Source organism: Schistocerca piceifrons, chromosome 10, assembly GCF_021461385.2.
Source record: "Schistocerca piceifrons isolate TAMUIC-IGC-003096 chromosome 10, iqSchPice1.1, whole genome shotgun sequence".
Classification (NCBI taxonomy): Eukaryota; Metazoa; Arthropoda; class Insecta; order Orthoptera; family Acrididae; genus Schistocerca; species Schistocerca piceifrons.
Genome location: NC_060147.1, coordinates 69,073,660 through 69,091,989, shown reverse-complemented (window position 1 = coordinate 69,091,989; position 18,330 = coordinate 69,073,660).

The following is an 18,330-nucleotide window of genomic DNA, read 5'->3' as shown; positions in this document are numbered from 1 at the left end:
TAGACAGATTGTGGTATCACTAGGTAACAACTATCTGGCATCTGGTGGTGACCGATTAATTCCAGTTTATGTTTGGTCGTAGAATAAAAACGTTCAGTAAGATTTTTACGTTTCAATGGATTCTATTATTTAGCTTTTTTGTATACTTATATATGTCAAACTTCCAGCAAAAATGTCTATCTTTCAGCAGTACCTCTGGCTCATTCAGTGGGGTAACACATGAAAACATAGCCCTGCTGCTGAAGGCCATCAAATATGAAGATCATGAATGAATGAATGAATGTTCTGTGATCTAAAAGCAATTGCATTACTTATTGGTTTACACGAAAATTTCAGAAAATGATTTTCCTTTGTGTGTTTGTGGTATAGCGGAGACATCAAAAATCTCTGTTATGTCAAGCAGTGACCTATGATACAAATTTATACTGCAGAAAAGAAACTTTTTTGAACAAAGAATTGCGCCAAGTACAGTCAGACTACTTCTTCTTCACAGTAAGCTACGTCTGACGAATTTTTGCAAAGAGTCTAGTTAAACAGCGTGGGGCTGTCTATAATTTATAACATTCTCTTCCTAAGATAAGTTGATACAAGGACTACAAAAACCGAAAACTGCAAATCAGTGAAACCTTAAATTATAAACCGGCAAATGTCGAGAGACATTCTTGGACGTCTGCTTGTCAGTGCTCATGGCTTTCTGGGCAACAGAAGAGAAGATAACTGTACTTCCATGGCGACTGAATTGTTTAACAGCTTGAAAAATGGCGTCCATAGTGTCACGAAAAATATACTTTTTACATTCGCCTTTTGATTTTTGTCGCAAATCTTAGAAATGAAGAGGGCGAACCCTTTCGTGACGGCTCTTACGTAGAACGTCGCTGTAAAGGATGCTTGAACGTTTGAATCACGAACGACTTTGCTAATTTCTATTTGCAGAAACTGGTGACTTATCTCACAAGAAGAAAGTGGCCTCACCCAAGTTTTCGAAATAAAGACTGCAAGTTTCTGGAAATTATATCCCAGAGGGCATCGGCCAATCCTCCCACCACTGGAAAAACCGCTCTGGACACGAAAAAGTAAAGTTTCAAAATAAACTGGCGTTAAACAGTGTAATGTATTAATATTTCTTAGTACATTATTGATAATTTATAGGGCATTTTGTGTAATATTATGATTGTTTGGATGTTTTACCTAAGTGTTGGAATAATTTTCGGATTATGTGGGTCACACTTTGCTTTTATCACAGACTGGAAATAAAATAGATTCAAAAATTACGTAAATCGATCCATTTAGTAACTAGAGACAGGAAAACAGTTTCAGTTTGCTTACCTGTGTATCTGGGCAACCAAGTAAGCAAAGAAGTCAAAAATAGAGTGAATTGAAAACGTCGAATCGTAATAAAGAAAAGATTTTCTGAACGACTGTAGTATGATCGGAGCGGAATTTTCTTTAAAAGAATGTCGAAGATTGTCTGTGGTTGCCCGCGCTACAAAACAACTTATCTGAAGGTCAAGTAGAAGGTTTTCTCCTTAAATGCAGGCTAGCTTATCACGGATGGTAGTTGAACACGTGATGGGGAGTATAGCGTATGTAGAATTTATAAAACCTTTCAAAGGGACTCACAACGTGTCTTCGTGAACAAAGATGTTAGAATATGCACCACACTTATGATGCACAAAGCTGTCGTAATTTCTGCAAAAGCCCAATTAAAACAATCGTCAATCACTTTTTTTATTTTCGTAAGCGACTCACACGGATAATTACCTTTTATTTTCTTAAGTGATTGATACAGATCATTGTTTTAACTTATCTTATGTATCATAAACAGTCCTAGTTTACAGATCACAGTCGAACATGGAAGAACTGGAATCTATTTTTCATTAACAAACAGTTGCGAAACATGTATCCCGTGTTAAAATATTTCTTTCAGCCAAGACTCAGACTAAGTCTGAAGATCAAGGAGGAGGACCAACGTCGTCGTCACCCAAGTCGTTGAAAGAGCGCATAATCAACGACATAGATGGCACCATCATCCAACGCCAGGAAAGGTGCACCGGAAATATCGGTTATGAGTGACGCCAGACTTCACCGACAGCGTTTCTACAGCACTGTGTTTTGAGGCCCCGTGCAGGCCCACTTATACAATACAGTTATCAAGCGTAAGGTGAAGAGAACTCTGCTGAAGCCACCGACGTCCGATTCACATCAAGAATATCGTAAAAATCAGTGCCAGACTGTCCCTAACGTTGTAGCTGCGTTATATAATACATGTTCACACGTACTCCTAAAGGCACCATACGGTCGAGGGTACTTTGTTACACAGGCAATCATTCACCTTCCTGTTCCATTGGGCCAAAGCAGCGAGAGAAGAGTGATTGATTTCTCGTATCTTGGCTTCGCCGTTCTTACGCGAGATATATGTTGGTGCCAATAGAACCGTTCTACAGTCTGTCGCAAGTGTCGCCAAACATTCTCAGTAGTGTCTTGCGATAAGATCGTCTTCTACCCTCCACGGATTGCCATTTCAGTTCAAGGAAGATTTTCATAATACTAGCGCACTGATCTAACCTATCGGAAACAGATCCAAAAGCACGCTTCTAAAAATGTTCAAATGTGTATGAAACCTAATGCGACTTAACTGATAAGGTCATCAGTCCCTAAGCTTACACACTACGTAACCTAAATTATCCTAAGGACAAACACACACACACACCCATGCCCGAGGGAGGACTCGAACCTCCACGGGGACAGCCGCACAGTCCATGACTGCAGCGCGTTAGACCGCTCGGCTAATCCCGCGCGGCAAGCACGCTTCTAAGATGCTGGGATATCTTCCTTTATCCGGACCTGCTGCGGATTCCAAAGACTCGAAACTAGTCAAGAAGGGGTCGCACAAGTATTTTCTACCCGATCTCCATTATAGGTTTCTCCCAATAAACAGAAGTTGACCATCCGCCTTCTCTACAATCGCCCTTAGGTGCTGATTCCATTTCATCTCGTTTTGCTACGTCATGCCTAGATATTAAATCGAGTGACTGTGTAAAGCAGCATACCATTACTATTGTATTCTCACACTACGGGATTTTTTCCAACTCGTCTGCATTAAATTACATGTTTCTACATTTAGAGGAGGCTGTCCGTGTCATCTTGTTCGCTCATGCAGTCACTCGATGATGACACCTTCCCGTACATCATAGCATCAGCACTAAATAGTTGCAGACTGTTGTACACCTTGTTCGTCAGATTGTTTGATGGGCAACAAGACCGATCCGGTCTGATGAACAAAAGCCGTCCAGGAAAACGTACTGTGTCCTACTACTTAAAAATTCTTCTTAGTCACAACTTAGTCGTATATTTCAAGACGAAAGCTGTACATATGAAGGCGTCAAACCCAACAGCGTCCACCTCCAAACATCCTGTGTGTTGAACGTCGAACTCTATTTCGCTCACAAATTGGTCTCTGCAGTCACTTTAGGCATATACAGAAACTGAAATTAGTGTAATAAGATGGCAACAAGTGAAGTAATAACCAGTTTACAATCGGTCTGTTTCTCATCTCGGTGAGTGGTTAACACTGTAACTGTGCCGGAAGTGGAGTAGGGTTCAAAATCCTCAACTGGCATCGAGATATAGTAGTTTCACGAGAAAGCCGCGATTCCTTTGAAAATGACGGGGTTGATTTCCTTCCTCATGCTTGTCCCATTCGGGTTTTAGCTTTGTTTCTCATGAGAACGCTGTCGTCAGCACATCAGACTCTAATTTTCCTTTTTTTCTCTCTTAGGCATTAAGTAATACCGCAGAATCGCTATCAGTTAGTATTTAGCCAGGTCCAGGCCAACTGTAATTATTTACTTCTTATTCAACAAAAGGCTGACTGATTTGTGTCCGTAATTTTTAGATGCAAACCAAGTATCTTAAGAACATGTAAAGAGTAATGAAATTTTTATCCAAGACGGGGATGCAGTGTCGGTTTTCCTGCTTTTCGCGAACAGTCGCCGTGAGTGGGGACGCTCATGAAGCTGACCGAAAATGTCAATTTTTTGTTTAGTTTTTTATTTATTAGTAGAACTCACGGACAACAATTTTCCAAAATTTCAATGATAAAACCGCACCAGAAGAATCTGAAAAATAAATAAATACTGTGTAACGGGACCATCCTGCTTCAGCCACTTTTTGAAGCAACAATTCAACACTAGTTCGGTGAAGAGTGATTCCGTGGATTATTTCAAGCAAATTTGATGGGGACCTTTCAGTTGAGAAAGTTGAATGCATTAAACATACCCAGGAAATGATGGGGGTCCAGGCTGAGGAAACTTGTCAGTGACGTAAAGGTCAAAAAGTTAAAAAATTGAAAGAGCAATGGTGGACACAACAGACTCAGAAAGGTGATAGACACACTCCAAGTATATTACGGATAGGCTATCAGACGAAACCTATTAAATGTAAGCGCCACGAAAAGTGCAGTATGGGCTTCGTATTTCCACAAGGTATCAACGAATGGGCGTCCCATTCCTCGTCTGTGCCACATTACATGGCGTAAATATCTATAGCCTAAGAGGGATAACAGCCCCTGCATTCCTGGATGTCGTCAAGCCCACTTACAGGTTTATGTCCGATCCTGAACTTCAGAAAAGTGTGTTCATGGCAAAATCCACACTCCAAATTAGTTTCTAAATTAACTCAATATGGGAACCATGCCCTAAAACCACATTTTCCTCTGCTACAGTTGTCAAATTGAAACTTGTAATGCAGTTCTTGTATTTAACGATTAGAACGTAGGATGAAGGTATTAGAGAAAGTGGGCTTTAAGATAAGAAATTTCACTAAAGATATCTTGAGAAAAGGATATTTACAGCACCTCTCTATAAATGAAAAGTCAGTTGACTACCTGGTAAAGGATGAATGCAGGAAACAAGAAACCAAAAGAGAAGCCTGTAAGTAGGCTGTTTAGGTTTTCTTATTGGTAACGCCACGTAGCGCTCTGTATGAAAAATCACTGGCTGTGCTGTGTGCAGTCTGTGGCTAGTTTGCATTGTTGTCTGCCATTGTAGTGTTGGGCAGATGGATGTTAACAGCGTGTAGCGTTGCGCAGTTGGAGGTGAGCCGCCAGTAGTGGTGGATGTGGGGAGAGAGATGGCGGAGTTTGGAAATTTGTAAGAATGGATGTTATGAACTCCTATATATATTATGACTTTTGATGACTATTAAGGTAGATACATTGTTTGTTCTCTGTCAAAATCTTTCATTTCCTAACTATGCCTATCAGTAGTTAGTGCCTTCCGTAGTTTGAATCTTTTATTTAGCTGGCAGTAGTGGCGCTCGCTGTTTTGCAGTAGTTCGAGTAACGAAGATTTTTGGTGAGGTAAGTGATTTGTGAAAGGTATAGGTTAACGTTAGTCAGGGCCATTCTTTTGTAGGGATTTTTGAAAGTCAGATTGCGTTGCGCTAAAAATATTCTGTGTCAGGTTAAGCACAGTCAGGTATAATTGTTCAAAGGGGACGTTTCAAGCCTTGTTGGGAAAGACGACCTTGTGTACAAATCAAGGGGTTTCTGAAGAGGAGACATAAGAAAAAAACGTTAGGCTGAACCTTAAACTGTGTTTCATGAAATTTTTTAACTTTACGTTTTCTCAGAGTCTGTGAAGGCTAACATAAGGAAATATTGTACACTTACTTCTACAAAACCAAAAAAATTTGTCTCAAGAGTAAATTGTGAGATTTTGAGTGTAAGCTGAGATATGGGGCAAAGTGCTTGGAATTTTGCATGAATTTTATATTATACTTACAAAATCATAATTAAAAATTATTAGTTCTCCTATATACTAAAAAATTTCATGAGATGAGATTTCTATATGCAATGAAATTAAATAAAGAAAATGTCGTAGAAACCTCGTGAATAGTTTTTTTTTAAATAAAATTTTTACATTCCGCAAAAAGTTATACATACAATTCAAGGAAGTTAACAGTAAATGTTGTCATTTCATCTAAAGGGTGGTACAAAATTTCATTGCAGTATCTTCAGAATTGTGGAGCTGGTGCATCCTTTAAAAATGGTGTGTGTTTTTCATGAACTTCCCCACCTCCACCGCAGTTTAGCTTTACGATACTTGAGCAGCCCTCGAAGCCTGACTGAAACGCAGATTGTCGCTGACGTATCGACCTCTGATTTCTAAACACTACGACAGGTTCTCCCACGAAGGAGCAGCACTGTAGAAACAGAGTCTTTCGACGAACGTACCTTATCCTACCACTAAGGATGGGTTGAATGGAATGAACAGTGTAATAAGTACAGAATATGGATTGAGAGAAAATCCAACACAGAAGAAAGTAATGAGGAGTTGTAAGTGTAAGAACAGCGAAAAAGTTAACACCAGAATTGGAAATCAGGAAGCAGATAAAGTGAAGGAATTCTGTTACCTAGGCAGCAAATATAACCCACGACGGGCGACGCAAGGAAGAGTTGAGAAGCAGACTAGTACTGGTAAAAACGTCATTCCTGGCCAAGATAAATCTACTAGTAGCAAACATAGACCTTAATTTTAGGAAGACATTCCTGAGAATGTACGGAGAATCGGCGAGGAAAGGACCGTTTGGGAAAGAGTAACAAGAAGAAGGGACAGGTTGACATGACGCTTCTTAAGAAATCAGGGAATAACTTCTATGGTACTAGAGGGAGCTGTAGAGGTTACAAAAGGGTACAGAGAAATAGGGATTGGAATACATCCAGCAAATAAATGTGGATGTAAGTTGCAATTGCTTCTCTGAGACTGGATGGTTGGTACAGCAGAGGAAGTCGCGGCGGGCTGCATCAAAGCAGCCAGAAAACCGATTGCTCAAGAAATGGAGAATAGGAATCTGGGTCCAAAAATGGCAAGGAGTTGTTGGTGCCGGCGCCTGCCATTAGGCCATATCTTAGGCAGCAAACGTGGATTTGTACGCTGAAGGTCAGCAGGCGGAATGTATCGCACTTTTGTTAGTTAGTGATCGCGACTGACTGTCACGATCGCCAGTGGAGAAGATTGAGCTAGCTGCCGCTTGTAAGACCCTCAATTCCTATGAATGCAGTGCTCGGTTGCCTCGGTGAATGACAGTTTCAGACACGCACAGTTTATTTTTCTCCTGGAGCTCCGAAATTTTCAGTGTTTCTCGCTATCCAGGAGAAAAATATACTTCTAATGGAAATCCGTGTGTGAAACCGTGAGCCATCAACGCAACAGAGCATCGCACTGATAGGAGATAAGGCCTGTCTACGAAGTAGCCAGGTCCATCTTGTTCACTGGCGATCGTGGCCATCAGTCGTAACCACTGAAAAACAACGCTGCGAGACGTTCCGTCTACGATCCGTCATCGTACTAAGTCACATTTGCTGCCGAAGGGGTGGCCTCGTTGCAGGCGCCGAACCTGTAACTTCGACGGTTTATAGCATCGTTGGATGGCGTTCCTGGACACGGATCCCCATGCCTGATTTGCTCCTCATGGCATCCACTACAGCACCTCGAAGTTCGTCGCAACGTTTCTCAGATACCCTTTACGTGAATGTAGGCTTTCCTGGCATATCCTGTTGGTGAAAGTATCTCAGCTTTCCTACTGGGCAGAAGCGTTAAAACACGACGACGTTTCGAGAAGTGTCATAATCATCTGGGTGAGCCGGGCATGGCTCGTGTTCCCGCCATCTCGTATTTTACACCCTGTTTTTAACGTACTTCCACCTCACTACATTAATTTAAATTACTACTGTCACTGAGTTGCTGTTTTGCCTGATCGTGACCGGCGCTAGCAGCGCGTATCAGTATATCCCCTCTCGTAGTGTCTTTGCTCGACTGCTATTACTTCCCTGTCGTTCTGTCGTAGGCAGTTCGGGTTGCGAGTTCGGGTCTGCCAGTCAGTTGGAACGCGTCTGGAGCGCAGTCCGGACCTGCCAGTCGGGGAGTTGCAATGCGGCACTAGTGCAGTCGGGTTGGAGCAGCAGTGAGGTCTGCGTCGGCATGGCTCGCCCGACCATTGCCGCCACGCATCACTTGAGCCGGCCCACGGTCTTGGTGGATCGTCGGTCGGTCGTCCTACCGGAAGACGCGCTTTGGCTTGCCGATCATTCACGAGTCGGCTGTGTGTGTGTTTGAATCGACTCCCGATTTGTCTTCGTGCGTGCTTAGTTACTGTTGTGTATCGTTCAGATCTTTGTGCAAGTGTTTGTCAGGTTGTGTGTGTAGTTGGCGGTATTTCCACTGACGACGATTTTAGATGTTGTCGGCATTCTAAGCCCAGTCGGTCGGTTGCTGCGGACCAAGGAAGTTATCTCCGCGCGGTGCAGTCTGGGTCCAGTGGCAGTCCCCGCGCAGTGTCGGAGCCAGGACCTCAAAGTTGGTGGTGGTGGTTTGTGGGAGAAGGAGACCAGACAGCGAGGTCATCGGTCTCATCGGATTAGGGAAGGACGGGGAAGGAAGTCGGCCGCGCCCTTTGAAAGGAACCATCCCGGCATTTGCCTGGAGCGATTTAGGGAAATCACGGAAAACCTAAATCAGGATGGCCGGACGCGGGACCTCAAAGTTGACTAGTGGTTTCGAATACCCAAGCCACGTCCATTCATGTTGTGGTGGTTCGTTTCGGTGGTTCTCTGTTGGGGAGGTTTTCCTCTGAGCAACACTGAGTGTTTCTATTGCTGAAATTTAGCCGCCACGCGGTGCAATTAACTATATTGGTTGACTACAATTCTAGTGTACCGGTGGAATTTTCTACCTTGTGGCCGTTAGTGTTCCGGTCACCTGCTCTGGCCACTAACGTAATTTCAGGCAGCGCCCTTTCCTCACCTGTTGTCGCTGTCCAACATGTTGTGTAGTTTTGACAGTTAATACTTACTCCATTGTGGGTTATCACGTTTGTAACATTGCCGGTTGGGGTTCTCATGTACTCATTGATGGGAAGCAAGTAGTTGTGTCGGTCGGTCCGTGGCTGTCCCCTGGTTGGGTTCCGACAGATCAAGTGTAGTTGGGCTCACCACCTGTCTCGTCTAAGTGAACGAGGGCAGACCGACCTCCCTGGAGGCTTCTGAGTGCTGTTGTTTTTATTGTCTTTCCCACTGGTGTTTAATTATCTGTTTTCAGCTATTTAAAATTTAAGGCATATGGTTATATTTTTTTAAAAAAGTTTGGAAAATTAATTGTGGACTTTCAGCCTTGCAGATTTATTCTTAAAATCATATTTCAAGCTTAAACATTGCGGCATTCTGCCTTTACAAGATTATGGTAACATATTTTAAAATTTTGGAATTTAATTGTGGCCTTCAGCCACTTGTATTGCATCTTGCATATGTTTGTTCTATCTACCTTGCCTTGAGGCTTTCTACCTAGCTGTGATATTTGTTTTCTAATTATTTTATTTGCTATTTCAACTGCATCTTTTTATCTTGTTGATTTCTAAGATTTCTTGTTTGGAGACCTTCAGCCGTGAAAGAGTTGCATTTGGTAAAGGTTCGGCTATGTGCCGTTTTGGATGTAAATGTGTTATTAAATTACAATAAATGACAATTGGAAGGTGAAACTGACTCAAAACTTATTTGCCCTTTTCCACAATCCTGGTTACCTGGTACCTGGTTGTACCCAGCGGGTTTTGTGGGCGTTTCACTGGGGAAGTGAATTACGACCATAGCCCAACGCGAAACTGAATGTCGATAGGTTATGGGAATGTTATGTAGTAAGCTAAGTGTACAACTGGAGCAGAGGCGAATGGCAAATCATGCTGGCTACGATAAGGGGCGAAAATAAACAAGTCCGCTAACATACGCGACATTGGAAAGGGCAGATTATTGTGGCCTGGAGCTTGGAAACGACCAAGTCGCAAACAGTCAAACTGGTCTGCTATTCTCATGCTTCTGTCTTAAGCACATACGAAGAGTGATTAAAGGTCGGTGAAACTGTTGGCCCAACGATATGAAATGAAGTAACGAAGGAAATCGCGACGGTGTGTCACGTCGATGAAATGGAAATCGATGGGCGCTAATCTATAAAGTCTAGCTTCTTTCCAAAATCGCGGCGCTCTTCAGATTTTTAAAGGCGTCGCTGAATGAGAGCAGAACTAAAGAGAGAAATTATAACAAAAAATTTTGGAATAAACTACGCAGAGAGCGGGGAACGAGAGGAACATGAAGTTGAAAGTATCTGTGGCACAGAATTAATCAGATAATTCGCACAACAACTTTATCCATCTACAAGGAATCGCCCATCTACGAGAAGCGTCATGAATGGGGAGGATAGATTTTTTTGTTTTCTTAAATTTGGAGCAATAGTCTCGCGTATATTTATGTGCAAACAGGATTATAAAAATAAATGTTTATTTTCCTCCGGCGGCAATTTCTTCCCCGCCAGTAATTTACCGCTCTGTTGTCGGCGCTGGAGACGGCGCGCTGCGCAGCTTCCATTGGCGACGTCAGCGTTAAACTTGGCCGGGACTTCTGTAAACACAGCGAAAACAAGGGGGCGGGGGGTGTGGGGGCGGGAGATGAGGCGCCGCCTGGAATCGGTTTATAAGGGTACGGAACGCACTGGGCGCTCTGAAAAAAGTAGGTCCGGAAGTGGCAGAGAGACGACTATTGCTGCCCCTCCTCGCTCAACAGAATTTCCGAATCATTTCCTCGGCGGGCCATCCCGCTCGTCATATGCATACGTATTAGCTCGTTGCGAGCGAGTTTCGCCCGCGTCATCATAAGCGACTCTGCACAGCCATTGTTCTGCACCAGTCTCTCCGAAAAACACAGCAGCGGAATCGCGGCCGAATGCTCGCTTAAGACCGCAGCGGCGTCTCCACTTGGCTTCTGGAGAGCCGCCCGTGGCGGACTTGTTGATGGACTCCTCCCCTAGTCACACAGGACTGAGACCGCGCAGGGCTGTTTCGCTGGGGTGGGTAGCAGACGGCATTGTTGATCACAGCATCTGTCGAAGGTCACTACGTCCTGCACCGGCCCCACAGCAGGTGGGACGCAACGAAAGCCATGTTTATTTTTCTTCTATTTGGAAGGTACGAGTGCTGACCACCGCAGATCAACTATTAGTGCGGTCAATGAGACACGCTTGCTTAAGAGTGCGCCCACATATGAACAACAGCAACACATCGCAGCAGTCCGTCGCTAGGTAGCGCTCTCTGTGCGTAGCAAAATGACTCAAATGGCTCTGAGCACTATGAGACTCAACTGCTGTGGTTATCAGTCCCCTAGAACTTAGAACTACTTAAACCTAACTAAACTAAGGACATCACACACATCCATGCCCGAGGCAGGATTCGAACCTGCGACCGTAGCAGTTGCACGGTTCCGGACTGCGCTCCTAGAACCGCGAGACCACCGCGGCCGGCTGTGCGTAGCAAGTAAAGAGAGGATGTGTAGGGAAATTTCATGTCCAGTGATTAAACGCTGGTGGATCACAATTCTCAATTTCGTCAGTCACACGCGAGGAATCGGACATGTGGACCTGGGGCAAGCAAAACCGGCGCATCACAAAGAAACTACCCGAATGGGACGGATTTCGGTAGATACGATGTACAAGGGTGATTATAATTGAAGTTAAACTTTCAAAACGCTGTAGTAACAACACAAAAGGCCAGAATGACGTCAAATAGCAACGGAATATTATCGCAGAAGGGGGTGATAGTATGGCAAAAGAAAAAAAAATAGGGTGTAGATTGATCAATAGATGGCGCTGTGTGAGTCAGAATAAGTAAATGGAAACACCTGTCATGTGCACGAGCCGCTGAAGCTTGTATACACGCGACGGGTACACGGCTTTTCCTCCTTTCGCGTCTGCGACGTTCGCCATGACTGCCTCGATGCAGGATCGCGCTCTGCTTGTAAAGCTGTATTACAAGAATGATGACTGTGCACACACGTCGCTCTGCAGAAGTTACGGACACTGAACGGTTTGAAAAAACGCGTTGGTCCGATGACTGCCGTTTGTCTGGAGAAAAAGATTCGGAAATTCTAAAAGACGGGTTCATTTGGTGTGTAACCTGGTAGAGGGAGGAAACGAACTGATTCTGCGTCAGTGGAAGCAGTGGCCACAGCACTGTAAGAGGAGACGAGTGGTGGCGTGCAAACGTGTAGTGCAGGGAGAATTGCCCGAACATTGGACATACCCGTGAGCATGGTGCGTAAAATCCTTCTTAGCTATCCATTCAAAAATACCCATGTGCACGGGATGCTTCCTGTTCACCTGCTAGCAAGACAGACTTTAGAATTTCTTGCTCGTATGGAAGTGGACAATGATTGGCCGTGGAAGATTTTGTGGAGAGACGGAGCCCACTTCCATATGACAGGATATGTCAATACACAGAATTGTCGAATACGGGCAACGGAAAAACCCCACGCAAATCAACCAGTACCACCTCATCCATCCTGAAGAGGTCACTGCGTGGTGCGGGTTTACGGCCATATTTTTTCGAAGAGACGGCTGCTTCCGGCCCTGTTACCTGTACCGTCACTGGTAAGTGCTGTGAGTGTCTTTTGCGCAACCACGTAATTCCAGGTCCCCAACAGAGTGGATGTGTGGATGGGATCATTTTTATGTAAGATGGCGTCCCTCTGCACTTTGCAAATCCAATTAAGCAGCTGCTGAAGCGCCGTTTCGGAAATGCTAGAATTATCAGCCGCCATTTCCCTACAGGCTGGCCGTCCCGGTCAGTTGATCTTAAACCATTTGACTTCTGGCTATAGGGCTGGGCTGTCTGAAAGATGTTGCGTTCAGTGTTCCGATTGCAAACTTACCTGCATTGAAGGCACGCATTGCGCAACACATTCTGAACGTGGCCCCGGAAACAGTTCCATCAGTTGTGGAACATGCTGTTTCTCAATTTCGAGTTGTTGCAGAAAACTGCGGAAAGCATACTGATCATGTTTTGCGCCAGTCACACGGAAATTAACAATCCGATCTGATTTTGATTTATGCTTTTTATGCGGATTTTGGACAGTTAAGAACCGATGCGATTGACGTTTTTTATGCGGTTTTTGCCGGTGTGGCCGTGCGGTTCTAGGCGCTACAGTCTGGAACCACGTGACCGCAACGGTCGAAGGTTCGAATCCTGCCTCGGGCATGGATGTGTGTGATGTCCTTAGGTTAGTTAGGTTTAAGTAGTTCTAAGTTCTAGGGGACTGATGACCTCAGATGCTAATTCCCATAGTGCTCAGAGCCATTTGAACCATTTTTATGCGGTTTTTGGCTTCAGGACAGTTAAAAACCGATGTGATTGATGCTTTTTATGCGGTTTTTTGTCTCAGGGCAATTAAATACCGATTTTTCCCATCCGATCTGATACGACTTTTCCGTGGTGTATGGGATTACGTAACTGACAGTATCACACCAGTACACCCATGCACACTGAGTAGTACAGTTTGGTCAGACGTACACCTTAGGCATTGTTGTATGATTCATTTGTCATTTGTACTCGACCACTATTAAATTATGATGCTTACAGCGCCATCTATTGCTACATTTTGTAACTTTATTTTTCTTCTGACATACGTCTTCTCCCCTCCCATGAACCATGGACCTTGCCGTTGGTGGGGAGGCTTGCGTGCCTCAGCGATACAGATAGCCGTACCGTAGGTGCAACCACAACGGAGGGGTATCTGTTGAGAGGCCAGACAAACGTGTGGTTCCTGAAGAGGGGCAGCAGCCTTTTCAGTAGTTGCAAGGGCAACAGTCTGGATGATTGACTGATCTGGCCTTGTAACAATAACCAAAACGGCCTTGCTGTGCTGGTACTGCGAACGGCTGAAAGCAAGGGGAAACTACAGCCGTAATTTTTCCCGAGGGCATGCAGCTTTACTGTATGATTACATGATGATGGCGTCCTCTGGGGTAAAATATTCCGGAGGTAAAATAGTCCCCCATTCGGATCTCCGGGCGGGGACTACTCAAGAGGATGTCGTTATCAGGAGAAAGAAAACTGGCGTTCTGCGGATCGGAGCGTGGAATGTCCGATCCCTTAATCGGGCAGGTAGGTTAGAAAATTTAAAAAGGGAAATGGATAGGTTGAAGTTAGATATAGTGGGAATTAGTGAAGTTCGGTGGCAGGAGGAACAAGACATCTGGTCAGGTGACTACAGGGTTATAAACACAAAATCAAATAGGGGTAATGCAGGAGTAGGTTCAATAATGAATAGGAAAATAGGAATGCGGGTAAGCTACTACAAACAGCATAGTGAACGCATTATTGTGGCCAAGATAGATACGAAGCCCACACCTACTACAGTAGTACAAGTTTATATGCCAACTAGCTCTGCAGACGACGAAGAAATTGAAGAAATGTATGATGAAATAAAAGAAATTATTCAGATTGTGAAGGGAGACGAAAATTTAATAGTCATGGGTGACTGGAATTCGAGTGTAGGAAAAGGGAGAGAAGGAAACATAGTAGGTGAATATGGATTGGGGGACAGAAATGAAAGAGGAAGCCGCCTGGTAGAATTTTGCACAGAGCACAACATAATCATAGCTAACACTTGGTTTAAGAATCATGAAAGAAGGTTGTATACATGGAAGAACCCTGGAGATACTAAAAGGTATCAGATAGATTATATAATGGTAAGACAGAGATTTAGGAACCAGGTTTTAAATTGTAAGACATTTCCAGGGGCAGATGTGGACTCTGACCACAATCTATTGGTTATGACCTGTAGATTAAAACTGAAGAAACTGCAAAAAGGTGGGAATTTAAGGAGATGGGACCTGGATAAACTAAAAGAACCAGAGGTTGTACAGAGTTTCAGGGAGAGCATAAGGGAACAATTGAGAAGAATGGGGGAAAGAAATACAGTAAAAGAAGAATGGGTAGCTTTGAGGGATGAAGTAGTGAAGGCAGCAGAGGATCAAGTAGGTAAAAAGACTAGGGCTAATAGAAATCCTTTGGTGACAGAAAAAATATTGAATTTAATTAACGAAAGGTGAAAATATAAAAATGCAGTAAATGAAGCAGGCAAAAAGGAATACAAACGTCTCAAAAATGAGATCAACAGGAAGTGCAAAATGGCCAAGCAGGCATGGCTAGAGGAAAAATGTAAAGATGTAGAGGCTTATCTCAGTAGGGGTAAGATAGATACTGCCTACAGGAAAATTAGAGAGACCTTTGGAGAAAAGAGAACCACTTGTATGAATATCAAGAGCTCAGATGGAAACCCAGTTCTAAGCAAAGAATGGAAAGCAGAAAGGTGGAAGGAGTATATAGAGGGTCTATACAAGGGCAATGTACTTGAGGACAATATTATGGAAATGGAAGAGGATATAGATGAAGATGAAATGAGAGATATGATACTGCGTGAAGAGTTTGACAGAGCACTGAAAGACCTGAGTCGAAACAAGGGCCCGGGAGTAGACAACATCTCATTAGAACTACTGACATCCTTGGGAGAGCCATTCCTGACAAAACTCTACCATCTGGTGAGCAAAATGTATGAGACACGCGAAATATCCTCAGACTTCAAGAATATACTAATTCCAATCCCAAAGAAAGCAGGTGTTGACAGATGTGAAAATTAACGAACTATCAGTTTAATAAGTCACAGCTGCAAAATACTAACACGAATTCTTTACAGACGAATGGAAAAACTGGTAGAAGCCGGCCTCGGGGAAGATCAGTTTGGATTCCGTAGAAATGTTGGAACACGTGAGGCAATGCTGACCTTATGACTTATCTTAGAAGACAGGTTAAGGAAAGGCAAACCTACGTTTCTAGCATTTGTAGACTTAGAGAAAGCTTTTGACAATGTTGACTGGAATAATCTCATTCAAATTCTGAAGGTAGCAGGAGTAAAATACAGGGAGCGAAAGGCTATTTACAATTTGTACAGAAACCAGATGGCAGTTATAAGAGTCGAGGGGCATGAAAGGGAAGCAGTGGTTGGGAAAGGAGTGAGACAGGGTTGTAGCCTCTCCCCGATGTTGTTCAATCTGTATATTGAGCATGCAGTAAAGGAAACAAAAGAAAAATTCGGAGTAGGTATTAAAATTCATGGAGAAGAAATAAAAACTTTGAGGTTCGCCGATGACATTGTAATTCTGTCAGAGACAGCAAAGGACTTGGAAGAGCAGTTGAATGGAATGGACAGTGTCTTGAAAGGAGGATATAAGATGAACATGAACAAAAGCAAAACAAGGATAATGGAATGTAGTCTAATTAAGTCGGGTGATGCTGAGGGAATTAGATTAGGAAATGAGGCACTTAAAGTAGTAAAGGAGTTTTGCTATTTGGGGAGCAAAATAACTGATGATGGTCGAAGTAGAGAGGATATAAAATGTAGGCTGGCAATGGCAAGGAAAGCGTTTCTGAAGAAGAGAAATTTGTTAACATCCAGTATTGATTTAAGTGTCAGGAAGTCATTTCTGAAAGTATTTGTATGGAGTGTAGCCATGTATGGAAGTGAAACATGGACGATAAATAGTTTGGACAAGAAGAGAATAGAAGCTTTCGAAATGTGGTGCTACAGAAGAATGCTGAAGATTAGATTGGTAGATCACAGAACTAATGAGGTGGTACTGAATAGGATTGGGGAGAAGAGAAGTTTGTGGCACAACTTGACCAGAAGAAGGGATCGGTTGGTAGGACATGTTCTGAGGCATCAAGGGATGACCAATTTAGTATTGGAGGGCAGCGTGGAGGGTAAAAATCGTAGAGGGAGACCAAGAGATGAATACACTAAGCAGATTCAGAAGGATGTAGGTTGCAGTAGGTACTGGGAGATGAAAAAGCTTGCACAGGATAGAGTAGCATGGAGAGCTGCATCAAACCAGTCTCAGGACTGAAGACCACAACAACAACATACGTCTTCTCGCTTCTCCGATAATATTCCGCTGGAATTTGATGTAATTGTGACCAGTGGTTTGAAAGTTTAACTTCAATTATAATCAGAATTTCAGAAAAAACTGAGACACGAAATTAAGGACAACAGCTGCCACTGGCATTTAGTTATATGAGTGGGACACATTGAAAATTTGTCCCGGACTGAGATTCGAACTTCGGGCACCCTGATCACTTGCGCCACTTATAAAAATCAATGCCCGCTGCGAGATAATATCTTTAATTCCTCTGTTTCTTGATTCGCAGTGGGTGCAGGATCAAAACGATATCTGTTCTTTCGGGCATGTCCGAAAAAACAGGCACCACATATATCATAAAAACTGGATGATCTATTCAAGAGGATGACCTTCACAAAGTGAGCACGCCAGTAACACTTTGGCCCACCTCTGGTTCTTACGCAACCAGTTATTCGGCTCAGAATTGACTGACAGAGATGTTAGATATCGTGCCAGATTATGACCTATTTGCACGTTAGATCATGAAAATCCCGCGCTGGTTGGAAGGCCCTACTCATTATCCTCCAAACGTCCTCAATAGGGGCAGATCGGACGATCTTGTTGGCGAAGGTAGGGTTCGAATCGACGAAGACTAGCAGTAGGGAATCTCGCGGGTGGGCATTATCTTACTGAAATGTAAGGTAAGTGAGCCGTGGCGGCTGGCGCAAGGGTGTTCTACTTGCATCGCTGATATCGATATTCGGCTGTCCTGCTATCTTTGTCTGCTCCCTCCCCCCCTCCCCCCTTCCGCGCCCCCCCCCCCCCCCCCGCCCCCCCGGCGATTTCCGGGTGAACGTGTGACGGGAGAGTCTCCGGTCGGTGTTCAACAAGCCAACTTGTGTTGTTGAAAACAAGTCGGCATCCCTAACCGTGGTGCACGGGCCTCGCCAGATGTACGGTGCCGATCACTGGGCGCCTTGACGTGCAAAACTGTGGTGGCTTCGTCGTCTCACGCTGAACAACTTCCCAGCTCGTAATTTGCAAGCTCTAAGTTACGTATGACTTTTATTCTGTGTTTAACTAAGAAGATTTTTGAAACTTATTGTGGCATGGGTAGCTGCCGGAGATGGTTCTGAACTGGGCCCCACAGTGGCTATTTTAAGGAGGCAGATGTTCCTCATTTCGTTTCTCATTATCTGTGGAGTGTGGGTTTTAAGTGGTTTTCGTGCAAATTCTAACTTGTTTTAGGACATACTGACCGCTTTGGGACTGGTTGCGGTTGTGTATGCGCCCGGCAGCCGTAGAGTTAATGGTTTAATCATTTGTCACGGCAGGATTTGGTACGTTTATTTAATGTTTGAAGTGCCTTAAGGCAACTGGAAGTGATCTCTAAGTTTCCTCCTAATTTACTGGGAGACTGGTAATGTTGGAGTATTCCTCCCTAATAATTTGGGGGCATGCTTATTACATATTCCAGTGTGGCTGTGATTTGACCTTGTTTTCATTGCAATCTGTTTGTGGTGCAGGCCATTTGTTAAGTCTGCTCGTTTCCTGCCGTCGG